This window comes from Crocodylus siamensis, chromosome 1 (genome assembly GCF_052110815.1).
Source record: "Crocodylus siamensis isolate JL-2025a chromosome 1, ASM5211081v1, whole genome shotgun sequence".
Lineage (NCBI taxonomy): Eukaryota > Metazoa > Chordata > Crocodylia > Crocodylidae > Crocodylus > Crocodylus siamensis.
In genome coordinates this window covers 362,376,026-362,403,892 of record NC_143395.1, presented here as the reverse complement: position 1 = coordinate 362,403,892, position 27,867 = coordinate 362,376,026, and the positions used below count along the sequence as shown (strand labels likewise).

The following is a 27,867-nucleotide window of genomic DNA, read 5'->3' as shown; positions in this document are numbered from 1 at the left end:
CTAAAATAATACAAACAGTAAAAATTGAACATTTGCATTCAACAACAAAAAAAATGTGTATGGAGTGCAAAAGAATAATAAGGATCATGTCTTAATGTTTCTGTTCTTGGTTTCTGATTTGTTAGATTTGAATTGGTGGTGTCTGGGTTTTCTTCTAATTGCTCTGCTTTTAATTTTTTAAGAAAAGGAAAAAAATGCAAAGATTTTAATGATTCCTCAGTGGCACTGAAGTACTTTGGAAGCACCTGTAAAGATTTAGCTAAATACTTCACTAATGCTAAATCACCAGAACTATGTTTTCTTATCTGTGTATTTGTCTAAATATGTAGGCTTGGAAGCCTTATCTGTGCATGTCCAATATTCTAAATCTAAGATAAGGGCTACAGAAAGAAAAGGAATGGCAAATTTTAAAGGGTTTTTATGTACGTGTGTGTGTTTAGGTAGGAAGGTAGATAGATCGATAGATTGATAGATAGATATAAAAGCTAAATATATTGAGAAAATTTTACCGTGGTATAATGTCATTTAATTTAGTATAGTCATGCCAGGGTTGACTTTGGACTCTACTTTAAAAATGCCTGTCTTAGTATCTTTTTTTTACAGTAGTGACTTGTAGTACTAGCTTTAGCCTTAGGCATTATACACTAATAAATTCCCTGCTTAAAACTCACCATCTAAACAGATGAGGCAGAGAAAGGATGGAATAAAGGAAACATTGTTATTTCCACTTTGCAGAAAAGGCAACTTTGACACAGAGAGATTAAGGCCTGAATCGTCGCTAATTTAGAAGTTCAGTTTGGGCTATGATATTTTTAAGTACTTGGCATTTTTTAGCAGCATGTTCAAGGCACTATGCCCACTGATTCCAAGCTGCAGAAGTGAGTACTCTGAACTTCTGCAAATCTCATCCTGGTAGTCTTAATGTGGACTGAGAAATTAGGGAATACACAGTAGCCACCCATGTGGGTGAATATTTTTGTTTATGTAACTTACCCAAGGTCTCAGACACTTTTTAGGAGAGGCAGACCTAGATGAACTGAAGAGGTGGAACCTTTAGATTCACAGTATAAGTATCTTCCTTTTGAGTTAATGGTATACCAGATAGCTGGAATTGTCCATTAGTGCCAGACAGGGGAGTATAAGACACAAGCAGCGTGTCTACATGAGAAGTTTACTAAAAAGTCACCTGTGCACAGTTAGCTGTGCAGTAAATGTCTCAGTGTCTACATGTGCAATATTATTAGGACAGAATAAACTAATTAACTCTGCAGTAGGTTAGTACTTGTAAACATGAGTACTATCCTACAGTGGAGTTTTTTACTCTGTGGCAATGCACATGTAGATGCTGGTGGGGTTGGCTGGGGCACCAAGGTGCTTCAGTGTGTGGGCTGCCTGCCAGCTAATCTCACATGGGAGCACCTTCATGCCCCAGCCAGCCCATCTGCCATATGTTGAGCTGAGTCAGAGTAGCCCTGGGCTGGCAGGCTAACCCCCTGGGTCTTGTTCCAGCCAGGGCCGCTCCGACCCAACTCACTGTGCTGTGGTCCTGGGTGCATATTCAAATGTGGTGCCCGGGAGCAATAAATTCTGGTGCAATATGTGCCAGTGTTTATTGCTGCACATTAATAGCACATGTAGATGTGCCCACTCTGTGCTAGTAAGTTCCTCAGATATTTGCTAGCAGTGTTAGGACTGAGGAATTCTTGTGAGTACTCTAGTAGCTGGAGACCATTTTGCTTCTGTTCTCTGTAGCCTGCCTTATTTGTGTCTTAAACCCCAGCATGCCTCCCTTAATTTCCATGTCCCTTCTAATCTACTCCTCCCATCACCTATGACCTCAGCCTGCATCCCCCTGATCATCACTTCTTTTTAATCAAGTCACGATGCTTCCTTCTTTTCATCCATGACACCTTAAGTAGGATTACATGGGAGAAGCAATCTCTAGTGTTCAGCACCATGGTTGTTAGAAAAAGCAATTGCAAATATTATCCTGTCAGCCATTGGGTAGTTCATTGTCAAGAGATGAAGCATAAGTTTTGGCATGGAATTTGGTAAAATCAAGGCATACCCATTGTGGGTGGAATCCACAAAACATTTTTTTGCTACGCTCTAAAAGCACTTCATGGGGCATGTGATACGAGAATCTTCAGAGGCTCATGATGCAGGCAGATTTGGGTGGACTTTCACAAAGGCAACAGATGACTACTTTGACTTTGGAGCAAGCACTCTGTGAAATGTCAATTTTCTGCTCCAGAGCATGGAGGCTCTAGACTCTCTCAACAAAAAGTATGCTTTTAATAAATTGCACCAAAACATTTTCCCCTAACCTTGTTCTCAGAAATGATTCAACTGTTTTTTAAATTTTTGCTGAGCTTTAAAAATAGAAAAACAGGCCGAGAAAAGAAGCCAACCTGCAGCAAAAACTCAGGATGGAAAAATTCTGCCTAAATGGTTAAAGCCTGGAAAAATTATAAGTTCCTAAAACAGTCTTATAATAGGAGGTGTTAGGATATCTTAACTACAATTGTCACTATCCATTCCACATATAACATACCATATATAGCTTCTTTTCAGTGCAATTAGAGGTGTGAGAAAAGGGCCTAGATTTCAAGGCAGCCTGTTCAACACCTTAACTAATCCTGACCCATAACTTGCATTGTGAAGTCCTTTATGACCTTGAAGCAGTGAAGCCTACCAGGAGTTGTAGGCTTTCCACCCACTCTTTCAATCCAACCTACCTTGCCCTTGTACTGTCACACCTCTTTAAATGTTGTGAACAGTAAAATATATCAATAATAACAGAAGCTCCTGCTGTAGAAGGGTACTGTAATTGCAATTGCCTAGGACCTGGAGATTCATTACAAGGCAGGCAAATGTTGTGCAGTTTCATTTTCTTGTGTATACTCTGCCTCTCCTTAACAAATTACCAATACTAAGATGACTTTTTAAATAAAATAACCAAAGAATGAAGCAGTGCACCCCCTGCATATGTCAGAACTGCATTACTGTAGAAGAGAAGCATAGAAAATTAGCTTGTAGTTAAAAAAAATAAAAATCTAATGACCCCATCCTTGGGTTATATTCCCAACAAATGGAGAACAGCTCGCATTTCACATGTGCATGAGGCGAGACATGAATGTCTTGCTGTATATTCTGTTTTCCAAAGATGCAGTGCCATTTGATGCCAACTCAGAAATAATGGAAGAATAAATATTAGTTTTGTGTGAGGGAATTTTAATAGTAGTTGACAAATAGCATATAATAAAAACACAAGAGTATTATATTTACAATTATAGGCAGGTTTTTTTCTCTCGCCTTGTAGGCATATATATAATCTATGCATAGCAGCAGCTTGCTAGGAAAAACGCATAATAGCGTATTACTTGTCTTCAGTCTATTTTCATTTTTCATTTTACCTATTTATTTTAAATGACTATAAAGTAATCTCACCGAAGAAACATTTTAGGCTTTTTTTTTTGCCACTGTACCATATTGAAATCTTTAGTTTTCAATTCTGATTTCACAGCTTATATGTTTTTATGGAAGGACAGGAGGAGAGTGGGGGAGATTGTTGTCTGGTTTCTTTTTCCAGGTGGTTAGGTTCACTGTTTTCCACCGAAGTCCATGGGAGATGAAAGTCCTGATATAAAGATCAGGCCAGTTGTCTTCTTTTTTCCTATAAATTTGGTGAACATGATTACCACCAGTGTACTCAGCTGTGAATCACTTAGTACGAAGACCAAACCACATATTAATGATGAGAGGCACTATGCAAACACGCAGTAATTTAAAAAAAAAACAGATAACCTTAAAACAATATAGTGGGGATTTCTGTATGATTGTATATAGTTCACAGTGTGGCTACTATATTGGATTGCATGCAGCCCTAAACAGTGTGGCTTCATAAAGCACTTAACATAATGAAACATAATGATCTTGAGTGGCTTCCCTGTGTTACTATAATATAAATATTAAATAAGGTTCAATATAGCCTGGAGATGTAAAGTGACTTTTAAATTCTGTTATTGTAAACATGTTAAGAAAGAATTTTTTTCATTTTCAGTAGTTTTTTTCTAAAGCTTGGACATATTGCTACTAAAGTAATTTGGGGATACCCACAAGACTATAACAGTTAATATTCCTTGTGTAACATACCCTGGCCCTGGATGCAGTCAGGTGAGTCTTTGAGGTAATCCCGGAGTCCTCTTGCACCTTCAGGGATTCCCTTCAGCTGCAAACCTCTTCCTGCTGTTTGCTGGTTGACCTGAGAAAAGGCTGAGCTGCTCCAGAGGTCACTTCCCTGACAAGTGGTGCTTTTGCTTCAACAAAAGAAAACATCCAAGTAGTAATCTGGATTTATCCTTCATTTTATAGCTTCTGCCCCATCCTTTCTGCCAGAGCCTCCTGCCACTTCTTTGTGAGCCAGAATACTCATGTCGGTGGATGAAGGCCCAAAACCTTCCCATAACTTGAGGGAAACTAAAGACAAAGATCTGCTCTCTTGGCAAGGCTTAAGTATGTTTTTTTATCTGCCTGTTTATATTATTTACTGGATTCATGGGCAGCCCATACTATGCCTATAACTTCCTGCTCCTAAAGTGCATTTTACCAGACTACAAGTTTCTTTTCTGATATGTTTATGACCAGGAGAATAGTTGCATCCTTTCAGAAATATCCCAAGGATAGTTTCTGTCACTTAATTTCCTCAGTGAGAGAAATGTCCTTGCCTGAATAACCAGGTGTTATTGTTACAGGTCTCTTCTTTTAAAATACAAATTCAACCTTGACTGGAAGGGTCTAGCTCACATATCTTAACCACATCCACACCGGCCTATTTGATGAGTAAACAAATTCATGGTAGGAGCTAATTCTCAAGAATTACTTTTCCCATATGCGAATAGGTGAGAAATGTCTAAGTTAATCACTGCCCTACTAACTATCATTGGGTAACATATAAAAATGTCATCAAAATAATATTTATAACAAATAATACAATTCCTATAAACAAGGAAAATAAGACTAAATACAGCTTGACATTAAGACGTACACATGCCATATCAGTAAAGCACACTCAGGAAACAAACTCAAGAAAAATGTGTGTGACATTTCCATGAGCACCCCAATGTATGGTGAATTTGTGACACCATGCTACTTCTGCCTTGATTACGCCTAAGGAAACAACCCTACTCATGCTGACCAATGCACACAGTGCCTCCTCGTCTAAAAGTTTAGTTTGCCTGTTGCACCTCAAACCAAAAAGGCTTAGTCACCTTTACCAAGATACAAAAGTTTCAAAGTACACATCCACCAGCCACTCAAACTCTGCTGATACTTCTCACCTCAACTTATTCCCCAAATGTCTGAAAACATTTCAGTCCCTTTCTCTGTCCAGCACATCCACTGATTCTTTTCTCTGAACCACCAGTAACTCGTGTTACAGCTGCTAGTAAGCTTTCCCATTTCTTGCTTCTGGCTAAGGTGAAGTGCTCCTTAGGACAACTGTCAACTCCTGCTTTGTTCATATATACTCTTATAAGTAAGGACATCCTTCTAAGCTTTATTTCATCAGCATCTACTTTCACTTCCTTCGCAAAGACTAGAGACTAAGTAGTCAAAGAGCGTCCAGCTGCTAATGTGCCTCCTGATTTCATACAATATCTTTGCACATCTCTGATGATTGCAGAATTTCTTTATCACAGTAGAATTTTTGTACTTCCTCAAGAACGACCATTATTGTTCTATATAGCTCAGAGGTCCACTTTCAAATTTTCTAAAGCATAATTCTGTGCTGGACATTGAAAAATGGCATTTCCTATCTTGGGTTTATCCAGAATCATACCTGCTTACCTAAGCATCTAAAATAATGTTCAGCACTCTTGTGGTAGAGGTGATATCTTTTATTAGACCACCTAGGCAGTTGCAAAAAAAAATTCTTTATTTGCAAGCTTTCAGGCTCAAATGCCCTTCCTCAGGCAAAGGAGAATGCAATGATTGTAAAATTGTTTCCGGGTAGAAATGAAACTTCATATTGCACAGGAGGACTGGAGGATGTTATAAATTGTTCTGGATGGGAAAGTTCCTTTTTGAAAAAAAGCTGTTCTGCGAGTATGCAAATTAGGCTGGAGTAAGAGTTGGGAAGGGAAGTTTAGTTTTGGAGAATCTGCTCTGTTTGTGTGCAGATTAGGCTCGAACAAAGGACTGAAGCAGGGTGTTTCCTTCCAGGTCTCAGGGGGTTGAATTTTGTTTCTTGATAAATTGTGAAGTTTTCATTTCAAAGCGGCTAGTTATGATATCTTCCATGTTTCATACTGACACAGCAGCTTCACCACAAGTAAACTTCCCTACCCAGGAGAACCATTACATTGACCGGTTTTCCTGCACAATATGAACCAACTTAACAAGAAAGAAGTGAAATTCACCTCCTGCTTGCCATCAGACAACTTGGAGGTAAATAGACTGTTCCAACCCTTACTCAAAGGTAATTTGCATACTTGCAGATCAGCTTTTTTTTTAAAAAGAACTTTCCCACCCAAGAGAACTTATACTATCCCCCAGTTCTCTTGTGCAATCATTTCTACCTGGGAGAAATTTTTACAGTCTTTGCATTCTCCTTTGCCAGAGGAAGGGCATTTCAGCCTGAAAGCTTGCAAATGAAGCATTTTTTTTGTAGCTGTCTAGGTGGTCTAATAAATGATATCACCTGTACCACAAGAGTTCTGACTGCTTTTGCCTTTTAGACCAACATGGCTACAACCTATATCCCTAAAATAGTGTTGTGCTTTATACCCTGGTTAGTTTCAGAGAAGGAACCTGGTTAAGGAAGAGGGGGATGGACTCCATTTCTTCTTGGGTAGGAACAGAGCTGTTTATTATTTCAATCATTTACACCTGTTCAGGGGAAGAGCTGTGGTGCAGTTGCATCCCCCTTTGATTTCTGGTCTATCCAAAGTTTAAAACTGCCTGCCTGGCTATGGCAGCAGTATTTCTATTCAGGCAGCAGTGAAGGAATCACTTGACTTCATGTCTCGTTATAGTCTACCTGATTCCTTCGAACTCTGCCTTCCACAGGCGTTAACTACCTTTTCTTCTTTGTTAACAGTCTTGAGGGTCCACTAATCAAGCTAGCCTTTCTTTTGAAATTCTGCTATCTGTCAGTTGCTCCTTTTAACACAGTTCCTTTTTCACAGCACTGCAGACTTTTTAATTATTGCTAAAATCATTAACTCAGGTGTGGAAACATTTACTCAGGTGAACGTCACCTCAGATGTGGAAATAACATGCCTCTCACTCCCATTTTCCATATCCTGAAGTCATGAAGTCACTGAGGGCATTTATACACATACATTTTTGTGCTTTGACCTGTACATTGAAGTAGACTTGATTAATCGAGTCTGCTCTGCACGTGAGCTGATGCATGCTGAGCTGCATCACATGCAGCTGTATAAGTGGTGAAATGTGCATCAGCATGCAGAAAATGGCGGTGGTGTGCTTTTGAACTAAAAAACCTTTGTGTTTTCATTCAAAAGCATGCTGCCGCCATTTTCTCAGCTCTTATACAACTGTATATGCCTCAGCACCGAACACTTTTAGAAGTGCCTGGCACTGTGGTGCAATCATGTACAAATGCCCCCAAAGACCAAAAATATGCTATCGCATAAAGCTTTACTTAGTATGGTTTATTAGTTAAATCCATCATATACATGTTGTAATTTGTGTTGCTTATTAAGGTAACAATTAGGGTTGTGTGTATCATTGTTCAAGTCATTAATTCTAGATATCATCACTTCCAAACTATATTTAAATTTTGGACATGTTAGGTACAGTGTGGCAAGTAGTGTGCTAAAACTGTCTTAAATCTCCAATGGAAAATGCAAATAACTGAAATCCCATGAATAAAAATAACTCTATGCTTATGAAATCAAAAGATATTTTAAAAAGGAGAAGGTTGCTCCTTCACATTCTTGTTTGTTTAACATTTTTCAGTGTTCCCAAAGGAACTGGACTATTGACTTATCACTTGCCAAGTTGTTTATTTTTAAAAATCAAAAGCTATTTCTGCTACAGCACTCCTAACAAGCATTAGAAATGTCTTTTGCACTCCTTGCCACAGGAAAGTGCTCAGCTTTCATTTGTTTTGAAAATTTGTTAGTGACAAGAAAGTATTCCCAGGCTGAGATCTTCTATGCCAAGTGTAGTCTGCATTGCTTATTTAGGGCCAGTTTCTCAAACACTGAAAAACGGGTTTTTATGGAAATCATGAAACAACTTTGTATTAAAAATCAGTGCATTCATCTATTAGCTCCTTCATTTTGATAGGTTTTTAAAAAAATCTTTGATAATGCTATTTTAAGATTAATAACAGTGATATTGATTTTGTAGTGAAAACAACATACTTGCAGACATTCTGATTGTAAAATAAAACCTGTGTGTCTGCACTCAGATTCCTTCTTGTTTATGGTTATTATAGGTTTGATGATCTATCCAGACCTGTTTATAGAGTAATTTTTATTCTGTATTGTTCATACAATATTCCACAGAATGCTTCATCTCTGAACCCTCGGGTATACTTAAATTCCGATATCTAAAAGCAGAGGTATGTCTGTTGTAAAACAGAAATTACTGGATCTCTAGAAAGGACAGGAGGAGTGCAGGGTTTTAAAGACTGTTCCAGGTGTGTAAGAAAAAAACATCATAGTTAATAATAACAAATGCCACTCTAGAGCAAAGAAAAAATGAGGACAGGGAAGTTAAAGATGTTTTTCTTTAGTTTTGCCAAGAAAGGGAAAATATATTATGTGCAAAGTGAAGACAATGACACACTTTTGAATAATGAGAGAGTTACATTCAGAGGACACAGTAAGAAAAGCAAGTTTGAGCAAGGAAGGATTCAGGGAGAAGAGATGAGTCAATTGAATTATGGAAATGAGGTTGTTTGGATTACAGTATCTGTAGGGGAGAAAGATTTTATTCTGAAAAAAGAGAGGTATGCCTGTGTAGTTTTAAGAATAAGCTTGGGTAAAATGTCAAAATGAACATGAAAGAATAAATAGAAAGGGAAGGATAGGAAGGCCATTAAGATAGTCTTAAAGGCTTTTAAAATACTTTATTTTTCATTCCACTCCTAGCTGGCTGCCAGTATTGTAACAATGATAGTCCGAGAGGTTTCAGGACCACTACACTGAGGGGCCCTGTCTTCCATTCATGTCATGGTTTTCAGACTTAAGCATACAGTATGCTAAATGGCATGCTAGTGATGGAGGTGTCCCCCAAATCTGTAGGAAAGCAAAATGTTATAAAACAGTGTGGAAACAACTTAATTTCAATTCTGTGTCTTAATATTTTGAAGCTATGAGGCACCTTACACATAACACTGAATTGACCCCTAAATAGACATCATCCTATGAAATAAGGAAACTCATGCAGAAGGAGAAGTTAAGATACTATTTTTAAAACTATCCTCCAGTCTCCCAGCTCTTTCATTTTTTTCTGTGGGTGGAAAAAATGGCAGCGTTCAAGTTAAAATCCTAAAGAGCCCAGTTCTTCCCCTGCCATTCTCTGCATCCACACCTTTACTCCATCTTTGCTCTTGTTTCATCTACCCTTCATTCACTCATTCCCTCTCTCCAAGTGATTCATTCTGCCTTCTTCCTCATTCCATACCCAATTCCATTATCACCTTCCACTCCCTCCCTTTCATTTTTAGCTTTTTAACTTTCTATCTCTATCTTTAGCTAGAGTTTGTGTGTGGGTGCCAGTGGGTGTGCACAAGATATTTCTCTTATTTTATTATGATAATTGCTTTTATTTTATATGTGAGGGAGAAAAGTCCGATAGCCTCCTTCCCCAACCCTGCCAGTAAGAAGGAGATACAGCATATGCAACAGCTTATGAAGGGGAATTTACTTTGCCTCCAGGAAGGGGGAAGGTCAGACTCTCCATTGTACCACCCAGACTGTGAGAAGTAGTTGGCTTCAGCGTCTTTTTAAATCCCCTAGAAGGAAATGAGGCCATCTGAAGGAAGAAGAATCCCAGAAGGAGTGGGACAGACAAAGGAGAATGTAGTAGGAGGCACTTTATAGTTTCACTGGGTGCATCTACACGTGCAATTAGCATGTAACAATAAAGTCCGGTGCAGTTCGTGCTGGAGTCAGCTTCTCCCAGAAACAGCATCTTTATGTGTTGAGCCAGGGCAGAGTAGACACGGACTGTGCGGGGTGGAGGGAGTCAGCTCCATGCTCCAGGTGGTGGTAACAGGTGGGCGACAAAGGGGCTGGCTGGGGCACAAGGATGCTACAGTGTGGGGGCTAGCTGCAGGCAGCCCCTACACTGTAGCACCTTTGTCTTGGCCAGCCCCATTCACTGTCTACTTGTGCACACTAAATGACTCCACTGTAGGGTAGTACTTATCCTGGACAGTACTATCCTACGGCAGAGTTAGTTAATTTACTGTGCCCTGGTACGGGCACACTTTACTGAGTGACACTTTACTGTGGAACTAGGCAGCTCTGCAGTAATCAAATGTGTAGATTCACCCACTTTCAATGTAGAGGGGATTCTGAGTGCCAGGTTCATGCAATTCCCACCTACAGCAACTAGACCTGATTTTCAGAAGTGCCAAGCACCGAGGGCTCCCCGTGACTTCCATGATCGTGATCTGTGAAAACAGCATACTTGCAGACGTTCTGATTGTAAAATAAAACCTGTGTGTCTGCACTCAGATTCCTTCTTGTTTATGGTATGTATAGGTTTGATGATCTGTCCAGATCTGTTTATATAGTCATTTTTTATTATTAAAAAACTGTCCAGCTTTGGTGGCTTTTAGTGACTCCCTCCTCCCTGGCCACTTTGGCATGCTTTGTCTCTGATTTATTCAGGGTCACAGAGCAAGTCTATGCCAGACTAAATCCAGAGTTCCTGACAATCTCAATCCTGTGCTTGAAGCATAATTTCAACCTTTCTCTCTTTTCCATTGGTACTAAACAGAGGTAGCAAGTGGATCTGTATCTTCACAGAGGAATTTTACTATCATGTTCTGTATTTTAAACCTGATTTTTAAATATGAGAATAATTTCTAATATACTAACTTTCCCTCCATGTGGAACAGGAATGGATAGGCCCTGTACGTGATAACATCATTCATTCAGCTACCTACATCATAAATGCATTTTCACCAGCACTAATAAAAATAGAAATAAACACTTACATGTAGTAAAGTTTTGCAAATTGGTTACAAACTAATTTTATGGCTTTTGTTAAAAATCCTGCCTAGGAAGGACCTGACTGAAACAGATTATGAATAATCCATCTGAGGAGGGGAATATAAAGCAGATGGACTGTCAAGACGGACGTGTTTTTTGTGTAAAGCCACAATTATTAATAATGTTTCTTGGCTTTCGAGCATGTAACCATGCAGCCTGAACATTCTCTTAATACAGGGTTTTTTGGTGCAATTACCTTCTAAGGTTTTCAAACCCCACTGAAATCCTTTCCCATGTGGTTAACTTTCATTGCACTGTGATATTCAGCATGAGCTATGATTTGACAGAGGTTCTGTGAAAACACCTGTTGAATCAGGAAAGTAAGTGACCAGATCATAGCAAACTAAATTTTTAAAAAGACTTATTGTAAAAAACCAAACAGTTAAACAAAATAACTGAAGTATCTAATGCTTTATATGCATCTTTAAGGGGCTCATCTGATCCTTCTCATACCATAAACCATTTCAAGAAATTGACCCCTTTTTTTCTAGTGCACATGTGGTAGCAGCAGTATCACAGGGTGCTATGGTTTGACCCTATCAGTAATGGGGTTGAGCAGAAGGACTTAAGAGGAAAGTTACATTTTGAAGTAAAATTATACTGAAGGATCTTCTTAGGCAACCTCTTGAGTATGGCTGAGGATGCTCAGCACGTATTCAGTAAAGTTGCTTTTACAGGTCACTTCAGCATTTTCAAGAGAGGTACCTGATGTTCATTCTTATTCTCATGAATCTGACATCTCATGTTCAGTATGTGTTAGGGCTTCTGTTTACTAACCAATGTAGCAAGGGACCAAGATTTTATATTCCATCAGGCAAGACAAGCTGGCAGTTAAATTGTTTTTAGCTGATGTGTATTTATAGGTTTTCTAATAGGCAGTCCTGGAAAGGTGTGGGCTTTACAGGAAAATAAATGGGAACTATAATGTTATTCTTTTAGTCTGCAATTGTCTGAGGTACTTGTCAATAGAAATAGTTGCATACATTTGTCTTCATTAATCATTTCAAGGTGTTGCATTTTGATGCAGCCAGCCTAGCAGTTCACGGGCACTTTAATTTTCCAATTATTGTACCTGTGGCTCAGAACAGATACTGATTAGTTTCACATTTTGCTCTGTGGGCAGCTTAATGTTCTTGTCACCTTACATTGAGTTTTAAATGTGCAGAATATAAGAGAATGTCAGATGCGTTCCAAAGACTTTTGGGTCATGCTCAGTAAGTTACGATGTTTCTGGGTACAGTACTGATAGGTTTCTGAAAGATTGATGAAAGAACAAGGTATTGTGCCAGAATCCTATCACAGAAGGTAGCAATTCCTCTTGTAAAATGAGTGTGAGTGATTTCATGTCTCATTCTGTTTCACACAAGACTTTTTAGCTGAACACAAAGATGATACTGCTGGCTCATCTCACAGCATTAGTGGTAATGCTATCATCATATCAAAGGAAACTGATTTTCTTTCTGTATTTACATACACTTAAAAGGCATTTTGCAAACTGTTGCACTGTGAAGTTTAGGAGGAAATATATGCTTTGAAAAGCCCTAACTATAGAGATTAGTTTTAATAACAAATCAACATATTGACTAACTACACTTCGTTGATCGAGTACCAGCTCTGACTCATTCATGCCTTTTTGTGAAAAATCTCCATGGAAAAGTTCCCCTCAAAAACACAAAACCACGCTGAACATCTGCTGTCTAGGTATTCATTAGTCCTGTCTGCTGTGCCTTTGGCTAATTGCCTGGGAGTGAAGTTGAAGCTTTTATAGGGACTTAACCTGGTGTCAGTATTAGTGGTAAAGATCATGTAACGTTTTGATAAAAGAATTGGAAATGTCAAGCAGGTAGCCTCCCAAACATAAACTTTATTTAATAGTTTCTAGTACAGTTTGTTTGCCTACAATATTGCTCATGCAACTGATAACAGAAAATGTATTTAATAACTACTCAGTGCTAATATGCTGTAGTATGCATGACTGCCTAATTTAATTTATCTCTGATTAAGCCTATTATGTTTGAGATCACTTTACAGAAGAGACTTTTTTGCCAGCTGTAAGCTTATTTGAATTGTAATATAAGTTAATAATGTGTGAAATAACCAGTGGTGCTTGCTTCTAAATGTTAATTTTACCAAATGACTTCCTGAGTTAGTGCATATACAGCTCATCCATTGCGCTGTAGTTAGTATGTTGTTTGGACATGAAGACTGCACGTTTAATAAGGCAGGTGTGTGGGAAGGGGAAGTTTTTTTCTGTTGAAGAACAAAGAAAAACAATTACTGTATTGTTAATGGTGACATAGTATCTATAGGTTGATAACATACATTGAGGGCAATGTATACATTTTCAATTTCACTACATTTGTTTTGTTAATTTTAAAATGTTTTAAACAGATGCTTGCTGAAATAAACTCCAACAAGTAATACCCAGAGCAGTGTCCAAAGGAATAAACTAAATAGAAAGGTGTGTGAGAAAATTATCAGTAAGTTGGTTAACAACAAAAATGGTATTTGAGGTGGGATCCTAGATTTGTCTCACATTGAGCATGGAGCAGCTGGAGCAAAAGTATAAAGAACAGAGAATTCAGGAGAAAGGGGAGCCCAGCTTCTTCAAGGGAAAATGTTATGTTCCTTCTCAATGATGAGAAATGATTGACCCGGTGATTCTTTTTTCCCCTCCTAGTCTTACTCCTTTCAGTGGTCTAATTGGCAGAGTGATGGGAATAAGTTGAAGAAAGAAAGAAAACATTCAATGTGCTGTTAAAAATATGCCATATCCCTCTACTATTGAGCAGGGTGGCATATACAGCTTTGTAAAGTCTGTGCTCTGTCACAGTCAAGTGGTTCACCAAAAAGCACTGCCAAATGGGGAAGTGTCAGGCTACAGCCTTAAACCTGGGGCCACTGCCTGACCAGTACAGCCACTCATCTGAGCCTGCATCCTACAGCTGATCACCCAGCCTGGTCAAGGCTGTCCTGAAGCTTCCAGCAGGGCTTACCCCTATGACCACTCACTGGCAGTGGAGTATTTCCCCCATATAAGCTCTTGACCCCAAACAGGAAGTGTTCAGGTAACACAAAGTGCCTAGTGTGATCCTAGACTGCCTTGCTGTTCCCTCTGGCTTGTGTTTTGATTCTACTTTCTGCTTGATCTTCTGGTTTTTGACCTGGTTTGCTTTCTGGCTCTGCTCTCTGCCTGATCTCCCGGCTTCCTGACTTGGCCTGTTCCTAGACCCTGTTCTTGGACTGACCATCTGGATTCCTGACTTCAGTATTCTCAAAATCTGTTTGCTCTTTTCAACCTCAGTCGGCATGTCAATCCCCACCTGGCCCCAGGCCTAGTCACTCGTGACTCAGAATGACAGGAGGGAGAAATCTTTCATTATTTAAAAAAAAAAAAAAAGAAGTATTTAACAATCACTCCTTTTATGAAAAAAAATTGTGTGTGTTGATAACAATACATACATCTTGTTTATTTAGAAAACATCTCTTGAGGAAAGTTAGGTGAAAGAAAAGTAACTTTTCACCTAGTTTTAAGAAATGTTTGAGATGGACAGGATTTAGCAATGACCAATACTATGAGGCTTTTTTCGTAGCAGAGAAGGTGGAAATGATCCCTTTATATTAATTTTGGATATAAGTATCTTCAGTCTCAATTTCAGTAAGAAAAATGACTTTATTCATTTGTCAGATCTTATATCTTTTCAGAGTTGAAAAGGTACAAGATGCTGCCAGACTATGTACCCAAAACAATGATATTTGATTGGAGTGAAAGGTAAAGTATGTCCCACATAATTTCTTTTCCTGTTATTTTGTGTTATTCTCTTCTGCCATTCAGACCTGTCTGGCATGTGATAACATGAAGTAGATCAACCTCAATTGTTCACTTCCCCCCCCACCCTAACTCACATTTATAGGTCAGTTGTTCAGGAGCAAGCCAAATTGTGCAATGCTTCTGAGTTCAAGGTTTACCTTCACTCAGAAACTAAACTTGGGAGGCCTATCAAATCCTAGTTGACAGGAGATGAATTTGGTTTTCACAGCAATGAATATTTGAATATACATCCATTATATTAGATCCTTGGATCTCTCAGATACATTTTAACAGCCCTTGCAGCAGCAAGACACTGAGTGCTGTTGTTTCCCTGCATTACCTCTAGCAGGTTATGGTGTTTTTAGTGTCTTAATATGCCCATAGTGTGACAGGGTTGATTGTGTAGTTTTAGGAATAGATTAGACAAGGGCTGGTATGGGATGATTAGGATAAGGATGATTCTCTAGGGGGCTGGACTAGATGACCTCTGGGGGCCCGTCCCAGCCCCACTTTTCTGTGATTTTATGATTATATAATCAGAAACTGAATGAATGTGCTGTCTAGAGTATAAGTTTCCAGTGGTAAATATCCAAGTGATACTGAATATAAAATCCTTTCCTTGAGGTTTCTAGGTATTTGTTCTAAAATATTAGTGATGCCAAAAAATTCCTTTGTTTGTCCAGAATATGCAATCAACATATTAATAAGGGCGTATCTAGTAGGAGCTTGCTTGTCACATCAATCATAGATGTGACTGATAATCTCCTTCACAGTTGGTTGGCTGAATGCTGTTGCTGACAGTGTCAGTCACAGGGAACATCTTCAACTGTTTTCCAAACTGCATATAGTGTTACAGTTTGTGTCCAGGTGCATTTAAGAACGTTTCATTTGATCCATGGAGGCATAAGTAGTTTGTGCCCTGGTCTCTCACAGGGAGGGCCTCTATTTCTTTGTGGACTGTCATAACTGTTGGAACATCCGTCAGGGTCTGAGGGACAAGTTTAGGTTCTTTCTATCACATTTATCACCACTATTATAAAGATACCTTGTTCACTCTTGCACAGTCGCACTGTTTCAGTTTTGCCCTCAATGAAACGCATGCAACTCCACTGCTTTCTGAATGATCGAACGGAGGTAACTGATTGGAACTTAGTAAACTAGTATGTTGATGTGGCCCAAAAAAGGAATAGCATTGGCAAATCACATTCTTATCTGCTCAGGTTTTATCTGCTCGGGTATGTGTTTACTGCAGTCAGCTCAGGTCATTAGCACCCAGTTTGACCCGGCCTGGGTATGAGGAGCACTTGCATTCAGAACCCAATCATTATTCAGAAACAGGCATTTTTGGGGCCCCTCTAGCCCTTGGGTGGGCAAAGTACAGCCTGCAGGCTGGATCCGGCCCACCAACTGATTGTATCTGGCCTGCTGGTGGGTGGCCACAAAGGTATGGGATCTGGCCCGTGGGAGCTGGTGGCTCTGGCTGTTGCATCATGCCAGGCAGTGGGGTGGATCCCAGCCTTGTCTGCAGATTACACCAGTTCCCGCTCTGTGCACTGGAAGCAGTCCTGGGCACGCTCCAGCATCAGCTGTAGATCCTGCTGGCAGGTACCAGAATGACTGCATGGGACCACAGCTGATGCAGCAGCAGCATCTGTGGACCCGAGCAGATGCCCCGAGCAGTGGGAACCTGCCAGCTGTGTCCACAGCTGATGCCAGTGCCTGCGCAGCACTGTTTCCAGCGTTTGGGCCAGAGCTAATGTCAGCTGCAGGATGTACTGTATATGTGGGATAGTTCACATGGGGGGAGGGAGAAACAGAGACAGAGAGAGGAAGCACTGAGTGACGGCAGCTGGTACTGGGTGCAGGGGAAAGGCGGGACCTTCTTGCTGCTGCCCTTCTGGCTGTGGCCACCCAGAGCCTGCACTATGGTTGCTATTGCTGCCACCCCCCAGGCCCAGGGTTACCCAGAGGTGGTGCTGGTGGTGATTGTGGTGGCAGGGAAGAAGTACAGGGCAGCTCCAGCATGGGCTCTGGGCAGATGCAGTCAGAAGGGCCCTGGCAGCAGCAAGTGTGCACACTCACGGTCAGGTCCTGTCTTTTCCTAGCACCAGCTGCCACCATATATCATGAGCAAGACCATCTTTCTGCCTGTGTCCCTTCTGTCCCCCCACCTACAGCATGTCCCCACAGACTACACCAGCTCCCAGCCTGCATATCAGAAGCAGCACTGGGTGGGTGCCGGTATGATCTGTGGACACAGCCAGCAGGTTCCCACTGGTGACTGGGGTGTTTGCTTAAGCCCCTCGCTTGGAGATGGCACTGGTGGTGGCGGGGGCCCCAGCTGATCTACCCATCCTGTAGCTGCCACCCATGGCCCCATCCCACATGGGGAGTTTTGGTGAGCTATTGCGGGGGCAATTTGGGCACAAATTATTGTCTACCCCTCCTCTTGGATTTTTATCAGCCAGAGCATACCGTCATCAAGACCGATTTTGGCTCTTGCTAGATGTCATTGTGCAGGTGGAGGCTCAGTTGGCAAAAACAGTTGGGACCTGCTAGTTAGTGAGCAGTTCTGCTGTTGCTGCATACTTCCTCTCCCAGAACGTTGGGAGGACACATATGTATATATGTATATATCCATACTTTTCTTCTACATATTCTTTATCTCACAGCCTGGATGCTGGCTGGTTATCATATAGAACTGTCACTTCCCAGGCAGAGGCATTCTCATCAGTAGCAGGAAAGACTGTACTAGACACCTGAAGAAAAGGATTAGATTTTCAGCCTGGCATTATGTAAGATCTCTCTCGTTATGAGAACTCTTTTTCAGGAATTCTACATTTACCTGCTGGAGTTGAAACATAGTCAGGTGTCCCTCATCTCTGCCAAGGTGCAGTAGGCTTCTCTATCAGCTCATTCTCCATCCATGAAAAGTAAGTCTCAAGTTCCTCAAAGGTCTGACTAAAGTGTTCCCTCCAATGAGAGATCTGGTCTTGTATTAGGCCTTGACCTAATTTTCATTACCTTGATTGAACTACCAGTTGAACCTATGTCAGCCTGCTTATCTGTGTCTGTCCATGAAGCTGACTTATTTGGTGGCCTTCAGATCAGCAGGAAGGGTGAGGTAGGATCCAGTGTTGATGGTATATGTCCCCTATGCTAGATTTTATCTGGACAAACTGTCCTTTTAAACTCACCCTAAGCTTGTATCTGAGATTTAACTAAGATTACATTTTGTGACAGAGGCATCTACCAGTCTTCTTCCCAAAATCTTCTCCTCAAGAGCTGAGGCTTCTCTGCATACACTAGATATGAGGAGACCCATGTGTGAACTGTTACCATAACTAAAAGATCAAAAGACACTGCAACAAACAATTTCTGTAGCCTTCCTTAGAACACCTCTATTCTGGACACTGGCAAGGCAGCACCTTCACTAAAACTGTACCATTATAGAAACTTTCAGTGTGGATGTTTCATTTTGCACTGCAGTCTTCCTGTTGCTGTTTGCATAAGTCTCTGAGATCTGCCTGAAGATGAACTGATACTGATTTGGAGTCATCAGTGGAGTGTTCACATGGAACGTACTTGGAAGGAAAAAGGAAATTAATAGTAACCAGAATTCTTCCAAATATGTTTTTCACATCCATATCATACATCCTGCCCTCCATCCCCTCATCCTTGGATTCTGTGATTCTGTTGTTGAGAGGAAACTGAGGGGCTGAAAATGCATGCTGCCTTTTGGCCAAGACGTGCAGGAGAGGCAGGGCATATGCATGCTGTACGAGTAATGCCAAGGCAAAAAAGTATCTCAGCTCAAGTGGTTGAGACGCATATGCACCGCAGTAATGTGTGCATATGGGCAGCATATCTCAAAGAATTTCCATTACTGGTCAGTAATTTCTCTATAAATTTGTAGTGAGTTTTGCCCTTTTTGCAAGGCAATTTCTGGGGTATTTTGAAAATATATCCATTAGTACATTTATTATGTGCCATTATCTACAAAAGCCATTTCTATACAAAATACATTTTAAGCACTCTCAGTTCAGGTTCTCTTTAGGAGAGCTATTTGCTTTGAGTCTTCTCTGCTGCTGAGTTCAGCATGGGAGCCAGCAGTATGGCAAGGAATTGTTGCTCTTTAGAGGACACTGAAAACTTTTTGGCTGCTTGCTTTCCTTCATTTCCTCTTTCTTTTTTTTTAACACTAGCTGGATTGAGATCCCAATAAGTTGTTATTTGACAGAAGAAATGTTACTCTGCTCAGTGAAGCCAGAGAATCGCAGGTGGTGTGTGCCAAACTGAACAGAATATCAAAGGCTGCTGAGCCATTGTGTCTGCCTAAACTTACTTCTAAGTAAAGATTAGCAAGCATAACTTATATACCAGTTTGTAAATTTGCTTAATGTTCTATGACTGTTATAGGCAAATAATACTTTCTAAACACAGCCTTTGAACATTTCTGTAGCTACTTTTCTAAATGATTAGGATACAAAAGATAACAGGATGATTTTACCTAAGGAGCCAAATAATCTTCATGAGGCTAAGAATTAGAAAGGAAAGAGAAAACATGTCATATACAGCAGTTACCTGTGTTGCATTATTTCATAACAGTATAGACATATGTTGCAAACAAATTAGAGATACAGTCTATAAAATATCTGTAGTTTCATATTGGCAACAGACCTTGAATTCTGCCTTTTGTAGAGAAACAACAGCAGTAAAACTTTCATTTTTAAAGTTTTATAATTTCTTTTTAGCTTCCACTCCTCTTGTATTTATTTCTAACTTGCTAGTTGAATTTGCAGCTCATATAAGTATTGAAAAAAAAAAACAAAAAAAAATAAAGACCAGACATAGTAGGGGCTCCTAGATTTTGAATCACTGGACTTCATGAAGAAATACACTGAGGTGGGAAATAGCATGTATTATCAGTCATTTTTTAAAATTAGACTTCTTTGACGTGATAAAATGACAGAAATATGAGTTCTACAAAGGATTGGGCTTTTGTTAAAAATGTTTTTAAAGAAAAATCCTGCTAGACACAAACTTATAATACAAAATGAGATCTCATTTATTTAGTTGTTTTATTTTTAAGAACACTTTTTATTGTAAATAGTACATACTGTTTTCCATTTTGATTTTAATAATCTAAATCTAACCGGAGATCCCGCTTATAGCCTTTAAATAGCTACAAAATCTCACCTGGGATGGATGAGCTTGTGTTGTTCATTTTGAAATAATTGAGTTGCTTTTCAGTCTGTTGCAAACTGGTACATGTCCTGAGCTGGTTCTGCTGAGGCTTGTTGCATGCTAAAGTTTGCTCCAATCAGATTGAGGCAGTACATCATACTTCTTGTTTGGATAGTGTTTGACAAGCTATCCAAAAAGCTTAATTGGGCAGTGTTAATACTAGTATCAGAGCATGTATGCCCCATATCAGCTAGTTCATTATTTTGCCTGGGATCTTGTTTGGCTGACAGAGCTGCAATTAACCTGCGTCATCCCATTTACCCTTTATAAATATTGGCATAAAGATAGCTTTTGTTCAGTTCTTGGGAACTTCCCCACTGCTCCCAGAGTAATTGAAAATCGATAGTAATGGTACAGAGAGTCCTCAGCCAGATCTGTTAAAAATTAAGCACATAAGTTAGCACACGGACCTGTTGATTTAAAAAGTCTGCCTTTAATAGCTGGTGTTTAACTTCCTCCTAAGTTACTGTTGGCATCAAAAAGTATTTTGTTATCAACGATATGAATTATATCAGAAATTCTAAGTAAAGCAAACCAACCTAAAGTATCAGTCCTGTCAGAAAGCTGATGATAGACATATTTAGAGCGCACTTTAAATATGCCATCAGCACATGTTCTTTGTCAAGTGGAGACATGGGCACTACCTGGAAAACCTGGAAAACAAGGGTGACCGAGAAAAACTGGTTTAAATAGTTCCCAGTTACCATTCACACTTTTTCTGTTTTCATTCTTTCTTCTATCTGAATTCATTCGTGCTCTTTTAAATTGGCTATTTTAAAACAGGAAGTGCAGATGATATTGTTTTGGCCTTTATTCTGGTAGCACATTATGACTGCAGTTGAGTTACTATCATTTATACTTAAGCAACCATCCGTTTTTTAGTTCTGCAATAAATTACTCTATCTGCCAAGATGACATTTCGTACAGACTCCCCGGAATGGAGGGTGTCACTTTTACATTACATAATTGTCATGTGTATCTTTTAAAAAACATTACAAAAAATACTACTGTTAGCGTGAGACCTTGGATACATGTTACTCAGACTGAAGCCTTTAACAGTAATGTATTTCCTCCCCACTTCTGTTATGAATAGGGGCTAGAGAAGGCTGACTGCTCGGCCCTAGTGTGGTTGGACCATCTGTTGGAGTCACCAGCTGGCACCTCGTCTTGCATTTTGTTTGTTAGAACACTGCTCCGTACATACTCCAGATCACTTGCTTTTGGGTTGCTGGCAGCTTGGAAACTGGCGATGTCATTTTTGACAGAGTACCACTCTATGAGGCAACTGAGGATTTCTTCTTTTCACATCTTGTGGTGACTTGCTTTTGTTCACAGCATCTTTATTTTGTTCTCCATGAGTGCTCATTAGTCCCCACCTTTTATTTGTTTAATATCCTCTTGACTAGTCTAGCCAGCCTGTCACCTAGACGAATTGTTCCCCTTCTACAGAGCTGGAGGCCATCCAAATTGTACAGCCCTTTTTCCTGATAGAAAGTCAACCAGTGTTGCACAAAACAAAAAACCCTCTGCCTATACAACATAGCCAGCCAGTGGTTTGCTTCCAGAATCTTTTGCCATCTGTCTCCCTTTGCTTACAGGATCAGAAGGATTTCTGAGATCACTTGAGCATTGCTCTCCTTCACAGCCTTCTCAGACTAAGTGAAAACAAGCAGAGATTGCATGCTGCTGACTTGTTAGTTGTAGAAACTCAATGAAAACAGTTGTAGATCAACCCTTAGTTTTGATTATACTCTGGCTATACAATCAGTTCAATTAAAAGAAAAAAATGCTTCTTACTCTTAGCCAGCCTTCTACCAGCTGTTAGATTAATAACAAAGTTTTCTTCATTGAGGAAGAAACAGATTGACAAGTGGAACAATCTTATTGAAAGATTAAAGGAGTATAGAATGTGCTTCTTTTACATTCATTCAGGTTGATTCTGCCTCATGTAGAGAATCTTAGTGTTGGATTCAGTTCAGTGACAAATGTCATGATTCTAGATATTGCAGCCACTGTGGTAAAACTTCTTGTGTCGTCATAGCCATTCAAAGATGACAGTAGTGCTAGAGAGGAGTCTCAAAAAGGGTTAAAATCACTTGCATTTAAGGTAATAGTATAATTTGTTAGAAATTAACAATGGAATGTAGTGACAATGCAGGCTAAGCAGGCATAATATGAGCTGCACTGAGTGCACGAGGGTTATTCCTCTGCTTGCACGTAAGGAAGGTAAAATTAAGACCTGAGGTGACACAGTGTTTGCTAAAATCAGTCCCACCGTTACATTTTCTTGCTGATACTGACATTTTTAATTTATAATTTGAATTCTGTGTGCCTTTTGCTTCAACTCCAGGCTAGTCCTGCATGCAAATTCTATAATAATACCTTTTAATATTCATTTTTAAGATGGTACAAGACACTTGATACAGCCCTCTAGTTCTGCAGGTAGAAAAAGCTATTAGGAACGTTATTATTTTAAACTTTAATCCATTCTTATGTTCATGAAATGCTTTATCTGTAATGCCTTTTGTATTAATCATAATAAATATTTTACCCTTTTCAGAGAGGGTGAGCTGATGTATTGTCTAAGTGAAAGAGAGAACTTGTCTCAGCTGGTTTAAAATGCTTGCTGAACTTAAAATGAATACGAAAAAGTGCCAGCAGAGATGTCATGCAGATAATAAAAGGAAAAATCTGGATGGAAGAACAATATAATAAGTGAACACACCTCACTGCTTGCTTGCTGTTTTTTTTTTAATTTGCAGAAAAAATAGTTGGCTTTTGGCATAACTGTACAATGTGCGAGGTTCAGCAAGAAGGAGAAAGCAAAAAGAGATCAAGGTTGAAAAATAGCATGGGGATTTTTTTCATTTCCTAGCCTTGTTTCTGTGCCATCACATGAAAAGGTACAGTTGGAGGTTTACCTCCATAGGATTAAGCTAAGAGATAGTCTGTAGCTGTCCAGCTTGTGAAAGGGAGATGGAGAATGGTCAAGGAACCAGAGGGCAAGTCTGAGAAATGGGAATTTCTGATTTCTAATCTTTGCTCTTCTGACTGGTGTTAGCTTGAGTAAAATCATTCATGGCCAGATTCTAATACTTCTCATCAGAAAAACATTACTTTCCAAATAGTGCCATTGATGGAACAATGGTAATGGGACAGCTCTGAACAATTGCTACCTGGAGTGAAATCCTAGTCCCCCGTCCCTCCCAAAGGCACTGGCTGGCCTAATCGTGAGTAGTACCAACCCCAAAACTCCAGATTTGGAGTTGAGCTTCACGTACCGAGAAGGGACAGAATACACGTTGAATAGAAGTACCTATCATAACAGGATATAATGGCAATTAATTCATATTATAACGCTTTTAAATTCAAACTGATATTGTGGTGCTATTTTTATTATAGTTGCACTTATTTCAGAATTATTATGATAAATACTAGATCCAGGATACATTTCTTGGAAGGAAAAACATTAACAGAGGGTCATAGGAAATTGAGTGGGAAGGGACCTCGGTCATCTAGTCCAGCCTTTGCTTAAGGCAGGATTGTCCCTGACAAAACCATCCTAGCCGAGTGTCTCTCTGACCTGCTCTTGAAAATTTCTAGGAATAGGGATTCCACAACTTCTGTAGGAAGCCTGTTCCAGTGCTTCACCACCCTCAGAGTCAGAAGGTTCCTCCTAATTTTCAACCTAAATTTCCTCTGCTGGAGCTTGAAGCCATTATTCCTAGTCCTGTTCCCTGCAACCACAAAGAAAATCCCATCTTCATCCTCTTTATAATCACCCTTCAGATATATGAAAACTGTTTTCAAATCACCCTTCAGTCTTCTCGTCTAGACTTAATAACCCTAATTTTTTTCAGCCTTTCCTTGTAAGTCTTGCTTCCCAAGCCCCTAATCATTTTTGTTGCTCTGTGCTGGACTTTTCCCAAACTGTCCATATTCTTCATGAAGTGTGGGGCACCAAACAAGAGGACGTATTCCAGGTGGGGCCTCACCAGTGCTGAATAGAGTGGAACAATCACTTCCCTTGATTTGGAAGTGAGACTTCATACAGCCCAATATCATCTGCCTTTTTTGCAGTGAGAACACACTGCAGCCTAACCAGTCATTCCCCAGTCTGTATTTGTGCATGCAATTATTCTGTCCCAAGTGCAGGACTTCACACTCATTCTTGCCCTTGCTGAATCTGATCTGACTGATTGTGGATTATTTCTCCAGTCTCTCCAGGTCATTCTGGATTCTTGTCCTGCCCTTTAGTTGTCTGCAGCTCCTCCTAATTTGGTGTCATTTTGTCAGTTTCCTAAGTGTGCACTCACTCCCACCATCCAAATAATTAATGAAGTTATTTTTAAAAATACTCAACCCAAGACAGACCCTAGGGAACTCCACTTGTCACTTTCTTCCAACTATTCTTTGAGTTGATGACTGCTCATTGAGCATGATGATCCAATGCATATTTCCCTAGGTTGCTAATGTGAATGTTATGCCAAAAGTCTTGCTAAAGTCAAGGTAGATGACACCCACTGCTTTGTTTTCATACACAGAGCGTGTCACTGTATCACAGAAGGAAATTCAGTTGGCCAGGCCTGACTTGCGCTTGTTGAATCCATGCTGGCAGTTCTTGATCACCCTGTTCTCCTCTTGGTGCTTTACAATATAGTCCTTCAGGATCTGCTCCACGATTTTTCCAGGTATAAAGGTCAGACTGACTGGTTTATAGTTCTCAGGATTCTCCACCATCCCCTTCTTAATGATGGGCACTATATTTACCCTTTTCCAATCATCTAGGGCCTTGCCTGACCTCCACAAGTTCTCAAAGAGAATAGCTAATGGCTCTGAAATTACCTTGGCCAATTCTTTCTGTACCCTGTGGTGCATCCCATGCAGCCTAGCCACTTTAAAAGCATCTAGCTTCTCGAAGTAATTCCTAACATGTTCTTCTACTACTCTAGGTTGTTTGTCTGCTGCTTCCTTATCTTTGCTGCCAACTATACTTGTCATCATGATTCATGGTTGTTTTTAAACATTGTTCTAATGTAAGTTTTACAACAATGTAGAGCTATGTATTGTTTTCCAAGTCTGTTTTGTTGACAAAGGCTATAGCCAATGAAAGATCATGCCTCTTTGAATGAGTTAGTCTAGAAGGTACCACCCTGTCCTGACTTCTGCCCTTCCTTTAAGAAGTCTTGAAGTACTTCATGCTGTCACCAGAGAAGTGGTCTAATAGGAATCTCCTCATTGACTTCAATAGACTTTGGCTCATGCCCTGTTAATAAAACACAGTGTATTTTGCTTACTTTCCAAACATGTTGTTATTTAAATAGGGTTAACTCATATTAAAGCTGTTGTTAGGTATATATCATATTCACTGTATATCATTTTAAGTAAATTTATGTTAGGGTTTATCTTCCAAGAAATATTACTGGTGACTAATTTGAGTGACCAATTTTATAATAAATTAACCTCCTGTAACAACAGTCAAATCACTAACAAAAAATACAGCCTAACTTGGAAACCAAGCCTAGGAAAATTTCAAGCACAGCCATTAAAGTGGTAACCTAGTTGAAAGCAGGGACCTAAATGGGGAATGGCAATTATAGGTGCCACTACCATCTACCTTATTAAATGTAAAAGTATTTTTAATTAACAGAATTTTGGAGCTGTACAAGGACATGTTCTCTTTCTACCTGGTTGCATTCCCAGTTACAGCAGTCTCCTAATGGTTTAATGATGAACATAGATGAGTCTAGCCACATGTTCAGATTTTCCGGCTGTGCAATATGTAATGCTTTGTTGGGAACTATTTTGTTTAACTGCGCTGATATAGAGTAACTTTGGCCATAGGGATGGTGTTTAATAATAACTTGTAAGTCAGGTGTCTCTTGAGAGAATGCCTAGCACTTTTCTATTACTCATGCCACCCAGGTGCTCAGGTTGGTTGGACTCTCCTAAGGCTTCTGGTTCTATCTGTTTCACTCTCTGCATGTTCAAAGGTTTTACAGAAACAGCATCTTAGCCTCCAAAAGTAATGTTACTTTGGCTCACATATATAGCCCACCTTTATATAAATACTTCATAGCTACTGCTTCAGTATTGTGCAATCAATATATGCACATAGCTCCCCTTACTGCAGTGGGTGTAAATCATGACTGAGAGTAGGATATGGCACTAGATAATTAAAGACTATTTTCACAGGTACTAGGAGTGCTGTCAAGTTTTTGGACTATTTTAATTGTAGCCTGTGATGGGAATATGTTTCTCATCTTCTTGTCTAAGAGTTCAAATAGTACCAGCAAGACAGCAAGGAAGTAACAGATTTTCAGAGCACTAATGCAAGAGTCATAAATTAGTACTCTTAGTAACTTTGGAAAGCTACCTATTGCCTGTTCATGTGGGTGTGTCTGCTTCATTGCTACCTTTTATACCTGGGATTTGTATATGCAGAAAAGAGCTAAATGTTTGGGGGGAATTTCTGAAGGCTGCTAGGACAACAGAACTTGCAATAAGTTTTCCTTGTATTGCAGCATGGATTTCAGTGTATAGAGATGGTTGTGGGATGGTTACACAAGCACTTCAGAAACACATCATCATCATTCAGAGGTATATAGCTCTGTTTATGAAGTGATACCTTGGATGCCTTCGTCCTGTCATTATGCCTTACTTTAGTGCCAGATTACTCAGAGTCTGATTATCTTAGATAATAACCATTTGCTGCTATTCAGAATGCTTTGGGCCATACTGAAAAAAGGGCCAGAATTATATCACTGTCCCTCAGTTGCTGGCTAAGAGAAAGTTACTTGTAATAGGATAGGCAGGTACTAGAATACTTTAATAGAGAAAGTCCCAAATAACAGCTGTGGAGAAGGTAGCAAAGTAGAGGCTTGCCTTCTCATCCCTGCTTAGGGGGTTACCTTGGAGTAGTAAAAAAGGATAGAGGAAGTGGACTCTCCCCCATATGCTTTGCAGCAGCCAAGAGGCTCTGGATTAAAAGAAAAGCAAGAGGAAACTGCTGCTTGTTAGCAGCCAGATGGGGGCTGTGAAAGCCTCAAATTTATCAGGCACTTACTAAGCGTGAAAAAGATGAGCCCTCTAGCAGAGCTGCTGATCTACACCCTGGCAGGGACTTCAGCTTGCAGCTTTCCTTAGCATGTGGTTCAGTGAAGCACTAGCTATGTCATATATGTTCTTATCAGACTGGTTCCCAACAATGATTACTTGCGGAAAGTCACGCCAAAAAACCTGGTATGTAGCATTTTGTGTCATTGATGCTTGTGCTACAACTGTTCCAGTCTTTCACATTTTTATACTAGCAGTTTTCATGGGATACTTGGTGACCTGCAGTGTGCTACTAGACTTAGCAGAAAATTGTTAGCATTTTGCTTAGTCCTAAAGTTTCAAAATATGCTGCCTAATGAATTGCTGTTTTCATGGTTACCTTGAAGTTACCTGTGTAACCATGTTTGTGTTTGTGTGGGTCTGTGTGCGTATATTACACAGTTTCACACTGCTTGTCTTTTGATATTGTGATGTGCTGGTTTGAGGAAGTTTTCC

At 39.8% G+C, this 27,867-nt stretch overlaps 1 protein-coding gene across 10 annotated transcripts in view; it reads left to right on the top strand.

Annotated features, from left to right (window-relative positions):
- The window catches only part of ENOX1 (ecto-NOX disulfide-thiol exchanger 1), a 536,440-nt gene that overhangs the window by 244,618 nt on the left and 263,955 nt on the right, over positions 1 to 27,867 (top strand). Inside the window, exon 1 of one of the 10 annotated variants that reach the window (XM_090025293.1) lies at positions 6,429 to 6,447. The exons of the other annotated variants lie outside the window; for them this stretch is intronic. The gene's annotated coding sequence lies outside the window, so the exon portion shown is untranslated. Of the gene's footprint in view, positions 1 to 6,428; positions 6,448 to 27,867 lie in introns of those variants that run through there. 10 annotated transcript variants of the gene reach the window in all.